Here is a 21,445-nt window from a genome sequence, read left to right as displayed (position 1 = left end):
AATTTTAGTAGAGATGGGTTTCACCATGCTGATCTTGAACTCCTGGCCTCAAGCAATCTGCCTGCCTTGGCCTCCCAATGTGCTGGGATTACAGGTGTGAGCCACCATGCCCGGCCTGTTTCCCCCTACTTCTCAGACCTAATCTGAAGGCCATTTAATAGGCTCATTTGCTTTTTCCCATAATAATTTTTGTGCCTGCCTCTCCCCATTGCCCTCTGCTTTTTACTTGATTTATTCCTACTCATTATTAAAAATTCACCCAAGGCCCAGCCCACCTGTTCCCCTCTGGGACCCACAGGCTGTATGCACACACTCTGCATTTCCAAAAAACATTGATTTTTTTCCTTGCATGTAGCGCCTACGTTATGTGCCTTTCTCTGAGAGGAAAGTCTGTGTTTTTGTCTTTAACCTCGTAACTTGCACAATGCCTAGCTCATAGTAGGTGTTGAATAAATGTTACTTAGCCTCTTCGGTTTTCTTAGAGGTCATCCCTTTCTGAATCAAATCTTACTTTTCAGATGGTTACTTTGATTCTGTGGATTTTATTCATTTCTCTGGCAAATATTTCTTGGAAATCTACAATGTTAGTCTTTATATAGATACATTTCACACCTGATTTCTTCAGCAACAGTGGTGTTGAAGAAATGGAAACTCAGCTGTGATGTTGCTAGTCTTACCCTTCCTATGTGTCAGGAATGCTTCTCAAACTAAGGCATATCTGACCCCAAATGCTCTTTTTTACTGCTATGCTTTTTTTTTTCCTCTAGGATAAAGCATAATTTTCGGTACATCTTATATAGAAAGTAAACATACACTACAGCTTAAATTCTGTCATAATTAACTCCTTAAGACCTCTTAGTTTACTTGCCATTTGATCATAACAAGCACACTGTTGTAAATCTATTTAACTGTCAGGATCTGAACATCAGAGAGGAGGCACTTAGGGCTTTATTTTTTGTTTTACTTTTTGTTAATAAATTATCAGATGAAAAACAAAATAGTATTTTGTTCCCAATAGAGGAAAGAGAGAAGTTCCATACAAGCGACGCTCTTACTCCTTCCCCAAGGTTGTGGGTTGAATGTACTAAAGCTGGTTGGTTTAGGGCATTGTTGCAAGTTTCTCTCTTCAATCACTTCTTTAAGAGGGGCCTGTGGAGAATAATTTTTCCCCGTGTTTCCTCTCTTTGTTATAAATCTTACATAAAATGAGGAGTTTACTTGACACTGTACATGTTGTGGAAACAAAGATGGATGAATGGGGGCTGAGGCCAGTGGAGAAAGAATTAAGTGATAGTTGATGTTTACCGGTATTTGCATAGCAGATTAAAGATGCCTGCAAATTATTTGACAGTCCTCCCATAGAGAAATGAGATTGATTTTTCCTTCCTTTGAGTTTGGGTGGACTTTGTATTTGCTTTGGTATGATACAGTGGAAGGGAAACAATGCTTATTTCCAGGCCCAGGCTTTAATATACTGGCAGTTGCTACTTTCAGTTTCTTGGGACTCTCACTCTTGGAGCCCTGATCTTCCATGTGAGAAGCAAAACATGGTGACCATGTAAAAGAGGGCCTGTGGCTATGTGGGGGGGAAAAGGGCCCACTGAATCTAGTCGTCCAGCTCTCCTTGCAAGCTGCCAGGCTTAGACATTCCCTTCCTCTCCTCAGCCCGCAACCCGCACTAGCCCAGCCACCAGCTGAATACGATTGAGTGACTGCAATTGATGTTACAGTCTTCTGTGAAGATAATCTCTCAGATGAGTCCTTTCTGAATTCTTAACCTTTATTAAGCCACCAGAGTTTGGTGTAGTTTGTTAACAGTGATAGATAAGCAGAAAAGTTTGCACCTAGTCATCAATTAACAATTACTTTAACTTATTCCACATCTCCTGAGGAAATCACTGAAGCTAATTGAATATATCATATCTTCCTTCATTTTGATAATGGTGTCACCAGAATATATATGTTGACTAGAAGGCAAGATATGGATTAATTGTGTGTGTGTATATTGTTTAATATTTCTAACTGATGGCAATCATAATATTTATTTAACACATTGTATTTTTCACAACACATTTACGACGATTTTTTCTAAATCTTTCTACCATGTGTCCAGTAAGGTCATTTGTCAGGCCTGAATTATGCCATCTTGCAGATGGTGAAACTGAGGCATAGATGGTAGGTTAACTCCTAGGGTCACATAGCTAAGGTTTTCAGAGCACACTGGGTTTAAACAAATGTTATTCAGAAATTAAATTAATGTTAAGATGGTTATCTGTTTAATGCTTGTCACATCAACTAAACTTTAAGCTCCAAGAGGTCAGAGAACTTGTCTGTCTTCTTTAACACTTGAGGCGTAGAGCCTAGCCCAGTGCCTGGTACAGAAAAACTCACTTGTTATTAATTGAATGAATAAATATGTAAAGAATGCTGGGGCTCTGACTAAAACCTAGGTTTCCTCATGCAGAGGTTGAGTCTCTTTTAGTCACACTCCTGAGTTATGAGAGAGGGTATAAGTCACTTGGGAATTTCAGTCAGAAGGCACGGGCACCAATCATGCCCTCCCCTTCCCCGGTTCCCTTTCCATCAAAGCATATCTTTGTGTGAAAAATAACGTTTTTGAAAAATCTTCCTAGTCATTCTGATATACCTCCTGTTGAGAACTAAAACACAACGCTACCATTCTTTTTCTTAATCACATGTTATTCTATGTAAAGGAAGTGCTATGAGAAAATACAATCGTGTATGCTTATAAATTCTGAGAACATTAAAGTTAAAGGAAGGTAAAATAACTAAGAGATAAAGGAAAACAATGTCAGAAAAAAATGCACTAAAATGCAATTAACATTATTTTTTTTGTATGTGCTTAGTGAACGTTTATCTTTTTGATTTTCAATTTTCAGTATTTTTATCATTTTTTGGAGACAATAGTTTTATAATAAAAAAGAAAATGCCCCCAAATCCCAGTACTCTGCCTTAAGGACTAAATGAATGGAAGATGGAAAGCAAAGGGAGAATCTGAGTTAATCAATGATCCATGACATGGGAAGACAATTCACTAGGAGGTATTCAACACCTCTGAGCTGGTGAGGACTGTAGCTCCAATAAGGGTTGGTATGTAAGTTGCTTACACTGATGCTTTTCTAAATGCTTCTGAACTCTGAAAGGCCCTTGAACTAAATGTCAGTATCTATGAATTGGTATTGGTCTTCAGGAGCTACCAGCAGGTCAGCACACTGGCAGAGAAAAAACAAACAAATAAACAAAACAAAAAACAAACAACCTGCTTTTCAGGATTCCCAGCCATGTACACAGTGGGAAAAACTGGCCAATACATTTAGGAAACAAATGCTACAAACCTTGTATTGCTCGCTACCCCAAATTCATAGATAGGCTCTTGGATTTGAGTGTCCGAAATGCTGTGTCCCATAGTTATGGTTCATCGGTCAGGAGTAGGGTAAAGGAATATTGATACTGTAAGGTAATTAGAATAGCATTTCTCTTTTGTTTCAGACAAACGTAAACTTTTTCTTTCTGTAGTCAGAACTGGCCTCTCAAATAAGAAGGAAAGAAAATGTGAAGAGAGGTAGAGTAAGGAAGGAGGTAGAAAAGAGAGAAGGCTGGGCACAGTGGCTCACGCCTGTGATCGCAGCACTTTTGAGAGGCAGAGGTGGGTGGATCACCTGAGGTCAGGGGTTTGAGACCAGCCGGGTCAACATGGTGAAACTCCATCTCTACTAAAAATACAAAAATTAGCTGGACATGGTGGTGTATACCTGTAAGCCCAGGTACCCAGGAGACAGAGGCAGGAGAATTGCTAGAATGTGGGAGGCAGAGGCTGCAGTGAGCTGAGATTGCACCACTGCACTCCAGCCTGGGCGACAGAACAAAACTCCGTCTCAAAACAAAAACAAAAACAAAAACAAAAAAAAAGAAAGAAAAGAAAAGAAGGAGAAAGGAGGGAGAGAGAACAAGAGGAAGAGAGAGAGGAGGAGGGAGGGGAAGACAGAGAGAGAGAGAGAGAGACCTTAGCTCTGGAAAAATAGTTTTCTGGAAATATATATGTAAAGATTCACATACCTCCATGAAAATATTAATGAATTAGAGTTATGTGAAAAATAGGGTGCTTTAAGAAGATTGACTAGCTCTAGTAGTCATTGTCAATTGACTGTCAATTGATGGCACATCATATACCAAATATCAAATTAGAAGATAATACCGGAAGTTGCCACATGGGTCGTCTCAGCTATAACTGAGGAAGAAGATAGAAAACTCACAGCATCCTAGGGGATGTCCGTAAATGTATAAACGGTGTCCTATACATGTCAGTTATCCTAACAGAAGGGTCAGTCTGCCAGAGAAGGTGCACTGAGATTCACAAGGATGGCTCCTAGACACCAAGAGAAAGTTTAAAGATATCCCATATAATTTCCTTATTAGTTTTGGAAGTGTACAACTTTTCAAAGATGTTATTTTTCATATCAAACTTAACTATTATAAGTATTTGGGGAACCATAAATGTTAGGATTAAAAAGATTCAAAAACTCATCTTTCAAAGACAAATCTTATTCACATTTTGGACTGTATCCTATTTTTTATTATATTTAACAGCAATTAATCTTGTTAAAGCAACATTCCATAAAAAAAATTACCTGTTTTGTCCCACATTCTTGTTTTCACGGATGCAACATGTTCTTGTTCTTGTGATTCTCTTGTTCTTGTTTTCACTGATCCCATTTTGGTCCAGCAAGAAAGTAACTTTCTAAACTAACGTGAAAGGCTACTTTAACATGGACTTTAAAAACAGAGCAAATGAAATTTATTGCAAAAAACTGAACACAGACCCTGGGATGATTCCATGTATGAACAGATCCCATATTATTATGAGGATTACATTGGTACAACACACCTCATAAACTGTGAAGAATACGTAAAAGAATCTGCTATAAACTTTTAGTTCTCACTACCTAAAAACAGAAATAACTCATGACCTGTCTCTAAGAAAGTAATCACTGTTATAACTTATCCTGAATTCCTTCAAATTTCACTGAACCTCCTTGACATGCTTCCCATCATTTGTTTATCATGCTGGTTTATGCTGTGATGTAAACTTTTTTCTTTCCTTCCTTCCTTCCTTCCTTCCTTCCTTCCTTCCTTCCTTCCTTCCTTCCTTCCTTCCTTCCTTCCTTCCTTCCTTCCTTCCTTCCTTCCTTCCTATTTCATGGAGTCTCACTCTGTCGCTCAGGCTGGAGTGCAGTGGTGCAATCTCGGCTCACAGCAACCTCTGCCTCTCGGGTTCAAGTGATTCTCTTGTGTTAGTCTTCCAAGTAGTTAGGATTACAGGCGCATGCCACCATGCCTGGCGAATTTTTGTATTTTAAGTAGAGACAGGGTTTCACCCTGTTGGCCAGGCTGGTCTCGAACTTGTGACCTTGAGTTATCTGCCCACCTCAGCCTTCCAAAGTGCTGGGATTACAGGTGTGAGCCACCATGCCTGGCCAATGTTTATTAGAAATAATATTTTAAGGTTTTATTCTTAGTCATTGAACACGGTATAATCGAAGTTTACTCAAATGAGTCTCTATTCAATTAATTAAACTGCACTCCCTTGACCACATTTTGTAGGATGTTGTATTGCCTAAGAACGCCTACTTATCCACTTAATTCTGTAGCTCCTCTTCTAACGTCAGTGCTCCCTGCCTTTTGCCATTTTATTTTCTTCTCAATTAGTATTGTGTGTGTGTGTGTGTGCGCGCGCAGCAGGGGGAAAAGGGAACATTTTAGATATTTTATGTCAGGAGAAATAATTTCCTCTTTAGGATTTGAGGTATTTGAAAAATGAGTCATGTTTTTTATTTACTGTAGTGCCCTGCCCCCTCCACTCCCTTTCTGTCTGCAGCAATTCTGTACAGTGATATTGCCTGATTTTTAATATAACATAATTTCTTAAAGATTGCTTTTAATTTTTACCATAATAGTAATTACGACCATATAACATATTTTTATTCTTCCTCTTTCCACTTATTTTTTATACCCTAAACACTTTTATACTTTCCATAAACTTAACATCATTATTTTTAATTGTTTTTGAACCAAAGGTATATTATATTAATTTTTATTATGTCGTAAAATTAATATAAGTCCAGTAAGGCTAATTTCGAATAGAAGTAAAAAGCGAAGGTTCACCACTCATCTTCTTTGTGATATATGAACAATATATATGTGTGTGTTTATATATATACACATATATAAATATAAAATACAAAGCAATATGTTTACACATATATACACATATATAAATATATGTGTGTGTATACGTGTATAAACATTGTTTTGTATTTTGGCATTTGCTTTCTGAAGTGGGAATTTTAGATGCAAGTGTGTGAACAACGAGGTTTCCTAGGTCTCAGATTCTATATAGAGCAATCATACTTCAGCAGTGTTTGTCCAGCTGGCTGTCCCATATTACCTATGTGATGATTATATAGGTAATATTACTTTTGTCTATTATTTAAAGCTTTTTAAAAGGGAAGTTTTTCTTACAACAAAATTAATCACAGTGCTTTGTGAGGTTTGAGCCATATGAAGAAGTAAAATGTATGACATTAGTACTAAAGTAAGGAGATGGAAGAATACTCTTGTTAGTTTGTTATATTGGATGTGAAATGGTATTATATCCCTTGCAGATAGGCTGTTACATACAAGTAAAAGATGTAAATTTTGTATTTGAAAGCAAGCACTAAAATAACACAAAAGTTATAAGTAATAACCCAATAAAGGAGAGATAATGGAATTATTGAATATGATCAGTCAATTCAAAGGGCAGAAAAAAGAGAAAAGGGAACAAAGAGCCGATGAGAGATATAAAAAACAAATTACAAGCTGACAGATTTAAACCTAAGAAAATCAATTATCACATTAAATGCAAATGATCTAAACACATTTATTTAAAAGGGAGAATCACACTGGATATTAAGAGAAGGTCTAGCTATATTCTTCTCAGAAGAAAGCTTTAGAAAACAGAAGAAAAACCACTCACTTATGATGCCAGTGCCCCATCATTGCTTTTATAGTTTGTATTTCTTTCCTTCTAGACTTTGTTTCATAGGTATGATTTACTTTGTTGCTATCGTGGTATGTGTAGCTTTCTTTTCTGCTTTCTCACTTAACAGTATGTTGCTATATGGTAATTAGCTAAAGCTCATGTTTCACAATAGTCCATTCTTTCTGTAACACTTTGGAATTTAGAAGTAAACTTCCAATATTAGACAAAATTTTTTCAAAGCTGGCCTACATAATCAGCAATAGTATACAAAATAAGAGAGGATCCTGTTCTTAAAAAATTGAAAATACCATTTCTTTTTTTTTTTTTTTTTTAATTTATTTATTATTATTATACTTTAAGTTGTAGGGTACATGTGCATAACGTGCAGGTTTGTTACATATGTATACTTGTGCCATGTTGCTGTGCTGCATCCATCAACTCGTCATTTACATCAGGTATAGCTCCCAATGCAATCCCTCCCCCCTCCCCCCTCCCCATGGTAGGCCCCGGGAAAACACCATTCCTTACAAGGCTTATCCCTGAGTAAAAGTCTTTACCATAACAAAGGCTGATAACTCAATGTTCCAGCTGAGTCATAGATTCTATGGTTGTTTGAATCTGTGTATGTGAAACCCATGGATATGAAGGGCCAACTGTGTGTGTGTGTGTGTGTGTGTGTGTGTGCACGTGTGTGTGTGTGCATGTGTGTGTATATGTATTTTTTAATCTTTGAAATTTATGTTCATATTTGGTGCTTTAATGTCACATAGTGTATATTATTACATACTATTCAAAGTTGTGAAATTTTAAATAAGTAGCTGCATTTGCGTGATTGAGTGTCAAATTAAAAGATAATCTGTAAGCATATTTTCAAAAGTTAGATGAGTGAAAGTGTGTTAATGCCTGGCAATAGTACAAAGAGAGTAATATAGTTAGAAATAATATAAAAGTGATTGACATTTGGGGGTCCTAGTGAAAATATTATGGTTTTGGAAGTTAATTTGTAGTTAACTGAGCTACAATTAATATAATTAGAAAACATGAGAATATTATCAGCTCAATGCTAAACACAGTACCTATTAAATTGTGAATAAACTTGCTTTTTAAAATAGTAAAAACTGGTCTTTCATACTATGTCATGAAATACTGTTGATATTCTTTTCATTCATTGGGATTTAATTATATTTTTATTTTAGTATGAATATAAAATTTGTGATAAGATTCTATAGATTCAACTACATATCCTTAAAAACATATTTTTCACAGTTGACATGGAAATATTACAATTTCAAAGGAAAAAATTAGAAGTAGGATTATTAAATAAAAGTCTAGGAACAATTTTTATGACTCTTGATGCATTTGCCAACTTTACTTTTTAAAGTGGTTGAACCAATTTACGCTTGTGACTATGCAGTCATCTGTGAGTATGGAAGTTCCACTTAAACTTTGTCAGCATTTGGTAGTGGCATCAGTTTTCGTTTTTGCTTAGCTATCAGATTTCTTCTTATTTTAATTTGAGTACATTAATAGGGAGTTGAGTATTTGAAGGTACCCCACCTATAAACAGTTTCAATTGTTAGAAAATTGTATGTATAAATTGCTGAGATATGTTTGTTATAACACACTCCCTTTTAGCCTAGATCAGGATTATTATAGAACACTATTTTCTCTTTTGAATAAAAATCAATAAATGTATCATCTCCAGTATTAAAATAAAAAACAAATTCAAGGTTTTAGCAGAAAGTAATTTTCTAGAAAGAAATTGAACAGGCTGGAGATGGAAGCTAGGTGCTGACATTTTTTCTCTTCACCATCATTTCTGTCTTAGTGTTTTCATTCTGTCATGAGAACTACCATTACCTTGTCAATCCATCAACCTTCCAATATGCCTTTAAAACTTGGTGAGCATGGACTGAAAGTCCTTTCCCTTAGATTGTCTTAGCACCACTAAAGACAGAAAGAAAATAATTTGGGAGGCACCTTAGCATTTATGCTATTTTTTTTTACATGAACATGTGATAAAATTCAAATGTACAAAAAAGTACACACTGTAAATTAGAAAGCATGTTTTCATCCCACTTTTCCTTCTCAAAGATAGGTAGTCTTACCTTTTAATGCACTTACAAGCAAATTCTGCTCCTTCCTCCCCAGCTCCATATAAATCATTGTATTTTTTGTCTGTCTACTTGGAAAGGATAAAAAGTTTTGGCCTCAGCAGAGACTTAGTAAATGGCACAACCAGACTCAAAACTATCTATGTGACTTTCAGTAAAAGCAGCTCACGTCTCGGAAGTTTAATTTTTTTTATTTGTAAAAATGAAGGAAATTGTTACCTCAGAGGGTTGCTTACCTCAAAAAAGTACAAATAAACCAATTCCTGTAACATAGAGGGTGTTTCATAAATTATAGTTAACACATTTGTTATTATTATATATATTATTGCTATTTTAATTAATTTTGTTGTTAAGAGAGGGCAAAACCCAGAAATGATTAGAGATCATTCTAAAAGCATAACCAAAGAAAAGTATCCTTGGTAAGAAATTCTGGTTCTAAATGTCAGAACAATCAGCAAATAGCATTAGTTGGTTTTTAATCCCCATAGATGTAAGGAACTGCTTTCTTGTTCTTATCTAGATTTATTGCCTCCCATAATATAATTGTTCACAGCATCCTCTCTTAAAATAAATAGAAAAAGCCACTTTGGTTCAAAATCTCTAACCCCTTAGCTTTCTTTCTCTGCTTATATTAGAGAACCTTGTTAACTGACTTTCCACATGTTTTGTAATAAGATATGTCAACTCCACTCATCACTGGGTATTATTTATGAAGACTTGCTATTGAGAAACTCCCCACCAAAAGAAGTGATTATAAAATGATCACACCTTATCCATGCAAGACCCAAGAGAAAAAGCTCCAACTCATCTCTGGTGATTAGCAGAGTGCTTCATATAGGTAGGTACTCATTAAGTAATTATCGAGGAAATGAATTGCTGGCACACAAAGCAATTGGCAACTCTCACTACAGCAACTTGACTATGGCTGGCACATGTCCTAATTCTTCTTCTTACAAAAAAATCCACGGCCCTTTCACTATTCTTAGGAAATGAGCATCTCTCACTTTCTCAGTCTTCTCCTCTACATGTTTGTCACTCGGACTCCTTATACAAAGAAACAAAGATAAAGTGTGTTGCACACAAACAAAACAAAAAAATCAGCAAAGCAAAACTCCAGAGGTTCTGCATACTGACCTCACAGAATGCATCAATTTTATTTCTTGATTTGAACATTCTCTTTGTACCATATGATATTATATTAGCTATTTTCAGGTGTGGAAATCTTCTTTGTTAATATTGATGTATTTAAATTTTTTTAAAGGTTTACTTTTTTGACAAATTATAATTGTATGTACTGTGGAGTACAATGCTAATTTTGATATATGTATGCATTGTAGAATGATCAAATAAGGGAAATTAGCATATGTATTACTTCAAAAAATTCCTATTTCTTTGTGGTAAGAACATTTAAAATCCTCTCTTTTAGCTATTTTGAAATATACAATACATTATTATTAACCATAGTCACCTTGCTGTGCAACAGAAACCAGAACTTATTCTTCTTATCAAACTGTAATTTTGTACCTGTTGACCAACGTCTCCCTTTTCCCCAACCACTTTCCCTTCAGCACCTGCCCCAGCCTCTTCTAACCACCATTTTACTCTCTACTTCTAAGAGTTTAGCTTTGTAAGTTTCCACATATAAGTGACATTATACAGTATTTGTCTTTCCATGTGTGGCTTACTTCATTTAAAATTATGTACTCTAGGTTCATCAATGTCATTGCAGATGTTGGAGTCTGCTGTATTTAAAAGCTGAATAGTGTTCTACTGTGTCTGTATAACATTTTAAAAATCAATTCATCCATTGATAGATATTTCCATTTTTTTCCTTATCTTGGTTATAGTGAATAATGCTGCAATGAACATGGGAGTGTAGATATCTCTCTGGCAAACTTATTTCCACTCTTTTGGGTATATACCCAATAGGGGGATTGCTGGATCATATGTTAATCCTACTTTTAGCTTTTTGAAGAACTTCTGTACTGTTTTTCAATATGGCTACTAGTTTACAATACCAAATGGAATTGCATCAAACTAAAATGCTTCTGTACAGCAAAGGAAACAATTAATAGAGTGAAAAGACAGTCTACAAATTGCGAAAAAAATCTGCAAATAATTCATTGGATCAGGGGCTAATATTGAAAATATACAAGGAACTCAAACTCCTTAATAGCAAGAAAATGACCCTATTAAATGTACATAAAAGGCTGGAATCAACATTCTCAAAAGAAAACATACAAATGGCCAATAGATATATGAAAAGATGTTCAATGTTTCTAATAATCAGATAGTGCAAATTACAACCACAATAACATATTACTTCATACCTATTAGATTGGCTATTATCAAAAATAAGAAAGAACAAGTTTTCAACATTAATAATTTTCTGCCTTTGTTTTCACTCTCCTACCCTTCTGAAAGCAAAAGAGAGGAAACTGAAGACTGTTTCTTCTCCATTGGTCATCTCAGGTTTGTTTGTTTGCTTACTTTTCTCAGCAAAGAAAGAAAAATCGTGAACAAAAATATTGTATACAAGTTATGAAACTGCTTTAAACAAATCTCTCTTTCTCCTCTTTCTCATTTGAAGGTAATTCTTTTTTTTTTTTATTATACTTTAAGTTCTAGGGTACATGTGCACAACGTGCAGGTTTGTTACATATATATACATGTGCCATGTTGGTGTGCTGCACCCATTAACTTGTCATTTACATTGGGTATATCTCCTAATGCTATCCCTCCCCCCACTTCCCCCTCCCCACAATAGGCCCCGGTGTGTGATGTTCCCCTTCCTGTGTCCAAGTGATCTCGTTGTTCAATTCCCACCTATGAGTGAGAGTGAAGGTAATTCTTATTGTGACATTTGCTTATTCCTAAATCCTGTCATGGGCAGAATATTCTTACTACAAGCATCATCATGTTAAATTCTTTCTACATTTTCTGCTGAGAAATGTAATTATCATTTATAGGGATATGTGACAAGAAATCATGTAATGTATATTGTATATGTAAAGACTAGACTTGTGATAATATTCATAAATAAGTAACTCTCAGCAAATCCATTAATTAAAATCATCCTAATATTTCTATTGTGAAGGATAATGAAGGATAGCAATTTAGCTTCCCTTCTTACTCTGTGTCTTAAAACGATTGTTATTGGAGTGATTGCTACACAGTGATACCAGGAAATTTGCAATTGATTTTTATTTACATGAGTGTTCTTTTTCTCATTCAAGAATATTGTCTCAGATAAGCAGTAATTACTGGAATCAAGAAATTCTTCATTACAAGAAACTAAATAATATTGTTGATAATGGAAGGATGATCTCAGTGGATGAGTTCACTAATATCTGTCTTTTCTTCCAAACCTAAAACTCTTCTCTTGTATTTTAACATTTCTATGCTAAAAGAATAGTACTTCTATTGTGCAAAAATTAATGTGTACATTATAAAAGTTCCAAATATAAAAATATGACTCCTGTGGAATGAGTCTTAATTTGGTAAAAAATGTTCTGGAACATGCTGAAGTGTCCCTTTGTTTGTAGTCTTTTCACAGTGTTAGATCAAAATGGGAAAGGAAAGGGGTAAGAAGGCAGTGATAAGGAAGCTATAGAGCACATGTTTTAACGTTCAAAAATTAGCACATATTTTTAGACAAATAAACATGAACTTATAGGGAAAAGAATATTTGAGATTATGACTGTCATTGAAAATATGAACGATAGGTCATATATATTCTTTTTTTACTTTTATGGTCTTCTGTAAAAAAATCTGAAACCATGAAAAGTTAAAAGTATCACAATTAGATTTCTTTTTGCTCACATAAATATTTTAATGACCAAACATATCTGCTTAATAAGCATCAATTTACTAATCAAAATGTTACATGTGCTAAGGAAGAAAAGGTGTTTATATACTATCTGACAGAGCGGAATATTACTCAATTTTATCTTGTAGTTTATCCAACAGTGACTAAATTCCAAAATTTTATCTGTTTCAAATATATTTTCAAATGAGCTGGAAGATACAAATAAACTACAGTTCAGGCTACATATCGGACCACTGGGGGCAATAACACAGATTAATAGAAAGGATTCTTAGAAGGAGTAGCAATTTCCTGAATGACTTAATTTTGTAGCAGTAAGTAGTATTTAATTTAAAATGAGCCTCCACTTGTTTATCAGTTTGTTTTACTAAAATAGAGGCAAAATAGAGGACAACCTGGCATGGGCAAGTAGTCCTCAGGGACAGTATGAAAAAACCGTTAGTGTTTCATAAAATTTTTATGGACTTGAATAAAGGTGAGGAATGATTATTTCAACACTTCGTCTACTGTCCATCATATAGTGCCAATCAGTTCATGTCAAATAAAAGAGTGGATGAGTGAACAACTGTCAGAATGAGCAAACACATTGGCGAGCAGAGCTTGAGTTTAGGCAGCAGTGCTATGATTCTTCTTTGAAGATCATCAATCTACTTTGCCTCTCAGTTTCTGAACACTGTAGTTGCAAATAAACATGAGGAAGCTTAATCATATTTATTTCTGTCTTTATTTATATTTGTTTTTTTGTGACAAATTTCTTTTATGTATTTATTTATTTATTTATTTATTTATTATTATTATTATACTTTAAGTTCTAGGGTACATGTGCATAACGTGCAGGTTTGTTACATATGTATACTTGTGCCATGTTGCTGTGCTGCACCCATCAACTCGTCATTTACATCAGGTATAACTCCCAATGCAATCCCTCCCCCCTCCCCCCTCCCCATGATAGGCCCCGGTGTGTGATGTTCCCCTTCTCGAGTCCAAGTGATCTCATTGTTCAGTTCCCACCTATGAGTGAGAACATGCGGTGTTTGGTTTTGTGTTCTTGTGATAGTTTGCTAAGAATGATGGTTTCCAGCTGCATCCATGTCCCTACAAAGGACACAAACTCATCCTTTTTGATGGCTGCATAGTATTCCATGGTGTATATGTGCCACATTTTCTTAATCCAGTCTGTCACTGATGGACATTTGGGTTGATTCCAAGTCTTTGCTATTGTGAATAGTGGCGCAATAAACATATGTGTGCATGTGTCTTTATAGCAGCATGATTTATAATCCTTTGGGTATATACCCAGTAATGGGATGGCTGGGTCATATGGTACATCTAGTTCTAGATCCTTGAGGAATCGCCATACTGTTTTCCATAATGGTTGAACTAGTTTACAATCCCACCAACAGTGTAAAAGTGTTCCTATTTCTCCACATCCTCTCCAGCACCTGTTGTTTCCTGACTTTTTAATGATCGCCATTCTAACTGGTGTGAGATGGTATCTCATTGTGGTTTTGATTTGCATTTCTATTTGATGCAATATATGATATAGTTAGAGGATGGGGCATGAAAATATAATACACACCCATGAGCTCACCATCCAACCTGAAGAACCTAAGGACAAGAACTGGGCCTCAATTGCAAAAGCTACTTTTGTTATTCTTTTATCCTGTCTTTGGGCAGGGGTAGCCATTATACATTTAAAAAATAGTTTTACTACATATTTACATTTTTGTAAGTAATAATTTGTTTTGTTTTGCTTTTTGATAGCTTTATGAAACTTCTATCATACTAGAAGTGATTATTTACCTAAATTATTAACTTTGGTTTACAAAGATAAAAAGTATATTCACTCTTACCATTGCAAAATATGTATAAAGTGATTGTTCACTCTCCCATGGGTGAATAGTTGAGTTGGCTACTGTTATGTACAAATATATGTATACATTCATGTTGGCCATTGCCATGTTGTTATAACAGCATTTATTTATTTATAAATATGCTCCTAAAGTACAAACTCCACTCAGGCAGGAAAAAAAGAATTTGTATTCTTTGTATTCTTTTTTTTTTTGTGTTCTTTTTTGTATACAAAAAGAATATTCTTTTTTTTTCTTTTTAACCTAGAAAGGTGTTCTTTTTTTTTCTTTTTAACCTAGAAAGGTGTATAATTTGTAATGAGCACTCAATAAATGCTTGTCATAGTTGTTGAAGAAAAGAAAAAACAAAAATATCGTATGTGATTCCTACATGTACATGTGCAAGAGGCTTCCTATAATATATATATAGTGTTCCACATTTTGCTCACATGTTCTGCAACAGAATTTTGAAAATCTGTGTGATTCTTTACACATTTTAAGGTTGATATTTAATTTGTAATCAACTGTTAAGTGATTGCAAATGATATAATTTGTGGTATGTTTATATATTGACATTTTAAATTAATACTGTAATATAACTCATTTATATGGATACAATGAATTCAAATAATGTCATAATCTTTTACTCATCATCATTTATTTATAAAATACAGAAAAAAAGGTATTTTCTAAACCAGAAATTTTGTATATTTTCTCCTAAACTCGTTTCCATTTCACTTCCTCCACAGAATTTTATCCTAATGCAATATATAGTTGCACTTATATTGTCTATATTGACACCCTCTTATATGTTGCAACAAAAATTAATATATAAATACATATATAAATAAATAATACATAAATATGTATATAAATTTGATTTAAAAATTTGCTATGCCTTTAAGACTCTTACATGTTAATTTTTTTTGGATTTAGTTATCATAACAACTATTAGCAAACAATTGGTTAAAGCTATTTCAAAAATAATTACCACATATTTATTACCAAATATAACGTAAAACTTTATAGAAATGCATCTCTTGAGATGGTTGGGGCTGTAATTTTTCTATTTGTTCCTGGTTCTTGGATGACTATCACCTACTACTGAATGAAACAGGATTCAGTGGAAATTCAGACTAAGATAAGTTATTAGGCTACCAGTAAAGTGCAGGGTTTACATAAAGTGTTAAAATGGTCACTGCTAAGTGCATATTGTGTATAGTAGAATCCATTTTCTCTTCTCATAGGAATAAAATCAGCAAATAAGAAAAGTGGTTGACAAGTTACAAAAAATATATTTATTACAAAGTAAAAAAAATAAGGCTTTTAGGTGTCCAGTGGTGTTTGGGGAATAAAATGCAGGAGAATGTTTCTCCTATAAGAAATAAACAGTTCAAAAATATAAAAACAATGTTTTTTACTTCCAATATATGTACCATTTCCTCAAAGATTTAATGCTGACATGTCAGAATTAAACATAAATACTTTTAACTTTACTTCTTTGAAATTATGCAAAATATTCAGTTGAGACACAGTCTCACAATTTCAGGGCATGAGATTTGGAGAACATTGTTTTAATTTTAGGGCACTTTTTCAATACATTCTGAATATTTTAATTCAAAGCTAGATTGTGCAATAAGGCATGGAGCCACAGGTTGCCTATGTTGCTGTGTTTGGTGTTCCTTACTCTCACACTGTTTTGCTCTTTTGAGTCTCTCCCTCAAGTACAATGCCTTCTCCCATAATTACTGGATGAAAAAGTGAGGCCATTAAGTGAAATTGTCATCACTCTCATCCCACACTACAATAAATATGAATTCACTGCAGTCTAATACGTGGTGGGTGTGTGTGTGTGTGTGTGTGTGTGTGTGTGTGTGTGTGTGTGTCTGTGGCAGGGGGGATATTTTTTTTTTTTTTTTTTTTTTTTGAGACGGAGTCATGCTCTGTCGCCCAGGCTGGAGTGCAGTGGCCGGATCTCAGCTCACTGCAAGCTCCGCCTCCCGGGTTCACGCCATTCTCCTGCCTCAGCCTCCCGAGTAGCTGGGACTACAGGCGCCCGCCACCTCGCCCGGCTAGTTTTTTGTATTTTTTAGTAGAGACGGGGTTTCACTGTGTTAGCCAGGATGGTCTCGATCTCCTGACCTCGTGATCCGCCCGTCTCGTCCTCCCAAAGTGCTGGGATTACAGGCTTGAGCCACCGCGCCCAGCCAACAGGGGGGATATTTCTAATGCCCACTTTGTCTTTAATAGAAGCACATCTATACATGATTGAAAAAGGCACAAAGCCATAAGCTTGTTCATGTTACAATCATTAAAGTTGAATTTTCTGCCCCCAGTATTGTAAATTGTTCCCATTATGTAGCTTTCTTGAAGTTTGTACCATTTATGATAAATTATTCTTATGAAATAAAGATGTATGAGAAAGTTTTTTTTAATAAACTGGAAGAAATTGTGATTTTTGAATAGAGGGATGAAAAATAATTGTCAATACATGTCTAGCTTCTACTAGAGACATTATCAGACAGATGGCCTTAGAATACATATATCACATATGGAAGCTGGGGATCTAACAATTTATTTCCTTAAAACTGTGTATGTAAGAAACTCATTGTGTACTCCACAGTTATACATGTACTAGTTTGAAGACTTCTGATATGTACCTGGGAACGGATTGTCCCATCATGGGATATGCCCCTTTTCCTCTTTATAACTGCCAAATTATTTACTTAGCTACTCCAATCAGAGAGTACAAGAATTCTCATTTTATTCTATATCTTTGTCAAGACTTATTACCAGATTTATTAATTTTAGACAATCTAGTAGTTATAAAAGGAAATTAGATTTTGGTATTAAATAGAATTTTCATGATTACAAATTTACTAATGAGATAGAACATCTTTCCTTATGTTTATTTTCCTTTCATGATTCCTCATCAGTGCAATACCAATGCATGTCTCTTTGTTCATTTTTCTACTGGGTCATTTGCCTTTTCATTATTGTTTTGTAGAACTTTTTTTCTGGATATGTTTGTTGTACATGTTGTACATGTTGCAAATATCTTTTCTTAGTTTTTGGTTAGTCTTTTCAGTTTTTTTTTTAAATGGAATCTTTTGATGAACAGTAGTTCTCAATGTAATGCAGTCTAATTGATCTTTACTTTTTTTTCTTTAATGATGAGAGCTTTTTGTTTTCAGTTTAAAAATCTTTTCTACTCATAGTTTGTAAAGATATCTTGCTCCTGTACAATTTATAAAAGCTTTCTAAAAGTTTCTTATTTTACATTTAAGTCTTTAATCCATCTGGAATTGAGTTTTTTGTGTGGTTTGAAGTAGAGATCCAATTTCGATTTTTACATCATTATCCAGTACTGTTTATTGTTTAGCGCATCTCTTGGCTAATGATCTGCCATGGTATCTCTCAGTGTTAGACATTAAGGTGTGTGTGTGTCTGTGTGTGTGTGTTTCTGGACTTTCTTTTCTTTTATTTGCTTTCTATCTCTATGCAAATACTTCATTCTTTTTAATTTTATGTTTTATAACAAGTATGGCTATCGGAGACAGATTAAAAGGGACAGCAATTTTTTTACATATTTCCATCAGGTGGAAGAATATGATTCCTACCATTAAAAATTATACTGCCCTATAATTGTTTTGACCAATGGAATATGACTCCAGAACTTGACCTTAGGGTACCTTCCAGTTTCCAGTGTGAGCTGAGGGATGCCTGTGCCACCAAGAAAGACATCTAGGTTCCCTGCTGGAGTGGCCAGATGGTGAGACCTTAACAACTACATGCAGAGGGAGAAGGAGCCAGCTAAATCCACACGGCTGGCTGTTCCTGCTAAGGTAATACATATTTGACTGAAGCTGTCTTGGATCCTCCAGAACAATTAACATCTAACTGGGTACCACTGAGTGATCCTGGTTGACACCACATGTGGTCAGAAAAAAAAAATAAATAAGGCAGCTGTGATGGCTTCCTGATATGTCAATTTGTTCACCCTGTGGATAGCAGCTTCAGCCTATGCCTGTGGAGTTCCAGCCTGCATATGGTCTTCCCTTCCTGGTTTCCTGTTGGTATAGACTTTGGACTTAGCCCTCAAAATTGCATAAGCCAAGTTCCTTGTAATAAATAAATATTTGTCGTAATTTCCTGCTGAGTCCACTTCTCTGATTTGAAATTTCCTGATATACTAGCCAGGTCCGGCTCAAATTCTTGACCCATAAAATCATAAGATTAATAAAATAGTTGTTTTAAGCCACTAAATTTTAAGATTGTTTGCCATACAGCAGTAGAAAACCAAAACAATATTTCATAAAGCAAGTTATTGGATTTTAAAAAAATGAATATCTTAGCTATTCCTGCTTTTTTTCTACTTATTCAGTTTCTTTACAAACTCTATTGGTATTTTGATGGGAATTGAATTACATTCATAGACCAGTATTAGGAGAATGACAATTATAATATTGAATCTTCCTATCCATCTGCCTGTTTTTCTATTTAATCCTTTAATGTTTTTCAATAATGTTTCAAATTTTCCTCCAAAGGGTATATTATATACTTTTGTCATGTTTTTCTAGATATTTGATTTTTTTATTGCTCTTATGTCTAGGTATTTTATTACAATTTAAAAGTCTACTTGTTTCTATGGGTGGTAAATTAGTTTTATGTACTAATCTTATATTTCTACGACCATGCTGAACTCATTAATTATAATACATAGCCTAAATAATTTTTTAAGTTTTCCATCTTGCTTTTATCCTCTCTCTTCATGCCATGCCTTCTCTTCATAGACTCTAAATGGGAGGTGAATGGAGACGAAAAGCTGATTTAAAGTTTACCCATGGTCTGAGGGCTCCGGGAAGACTGGCAAAAAGCAGATGAAGTTTATCTTTCATGCTATACTATCCTTTAGATGTCCTGCACTTTCTGTGGTCATTTATTTCCCTTTTGAGTGTCCCATGTTCTTATGTGGAGACAGTCTTAGAGGAAATGAAACTCATAAAATTGATCCTAAGGAATTCATACCCATAGCAGATTGTTTTTTCAAAGATTGTTCTCTTGCTCTCTTGCTCTCTCTCTCTCTCTCTGTCTCTGTCTCTCTGTCTCTCTCTCTCTCTCTCTCTCTCTCTCTCTCTCTCTCTCTCTCTCTGTGTGTGTGTGTGTGTATGTGAATGCTATCCAATATGCTTTGACAATTTGATGTTGCCATGCTTCCATCAAGTGGTAAGGGGTTTTATATTCTCTCTCCTCAAAATCGTGTGGGCTTTTGTAAATGTCGCACACACGCACAATTTTATTCTGTACTTTTCTGCATCTGAATTATTTCATTAACCAAAATATTTTTAAAAATGTACCCATATATAACTAGTTCATTTTTTTTATTGCTAAGTAGCATTTCATTGTATGATTTTATCACAGTCAATACTTCTCTTTATGGACATCTGGTAAGGTGAACAATGCTGATATAAACATTTTCGTGCAATACCTTTTTAAAACATCCATTTTTAATGTTTTTATTCAGATAAATATCTGTGAGAATAATTGCTGGGTCCTAGGGAAATTACATATTCAACTTTTAAAGAAATGGCCTAACCATTTTGAAAGTGGTTGCACTATGTCCTCTTGCACGAGCAATGTATGACAGTTCTGTTTACTCCACATCCTCACCAACATTTGGTGTTGCAATTATTTTTCATTTTAGCCATTTTGATGGGTGATATCTAATTGTGGTTTTAATCTGCATTTCCCTGAGATGAATATTAAGCACTTTATTGTGTACTTATTGGCCTTTTTATATATTGTTTTGTGAAGTCTATTCAAGTGTTTTATCCATTTATTTTGTGGGTTGTTTGCATTTTTTTATTACTGAGCATGGATAATTTTTGTATATTCTGAAAACCAAGTTTTGTCAGATATTTATGCCACCCATATTTTCTTCCAGTTTAAAGTTTTCCTGTTTATTTTTTGATGGTATGTTCTACTGAGCAGAACTTTTCAATTTTGATTAGGACCAATTTTTAATTTAATAGTGTATTAACAATAAGCAGTAGAAAAGAGGAAAGAGGTGGCCAGGTGTGGTGGCTCATGCCTGTAATCCCAGCACTTTGGGGGTCCGAGGCAGGCAGATCACCTGAGGTCGGGAGTTCGAAACCAGCCTGACCAACGTGGAGAAACCCCGTCTCTACTAAAAATATAAAATTAGCCGGGTTTGGTGGCACATGCCTGTAATCCCAGCTACTCGGGAGGCTGAGGCAGGAGAATTGCTTGAACCCGGGAGGCGGAGGTTGTGATGATCGAGATTGCACCATTGCACTCCAGCCTGGGCAACAAGAGCGAAACGCCATCTCAAAAAAAAAAAAAAAAAAAAAAAAAAAAAAAAGGGAAAAGAGGTAAATTTTCAGCCTAACTTACTAAGATGGCATTGCATAAAAGACCAAAGATGAGACCTTTGTGTTTTCTTGTCATTAATTTGTGTTTTCAAAAATACACAGAGATAAATGTAATTAATTTTTCAATGTATTTAGAATAGCAATGTAACTTCACCTTTCTGCTTAGCTTTGATGAAAAGTTTTTGTAAACAAAAGTGATATTTCTTTTCAAATGTAGATTT

This window comes from Macaca thibetana, chromosome 2, assembly GCF_024542745.1.
Source record: "Macaca thibetana thibetana isolate TM-01 chromosome 2, ASM2454274v1, whole genome shotgun sequence".
NCBI classification, from domain to species: Eukaryota; Metazoa; Chordata; class Mammalia; order Primates; family Cercopithecidae; genus Macaca; species Macaca thibetana.
Note: the sequence above shows the minus strand (reverse complement) of the source record.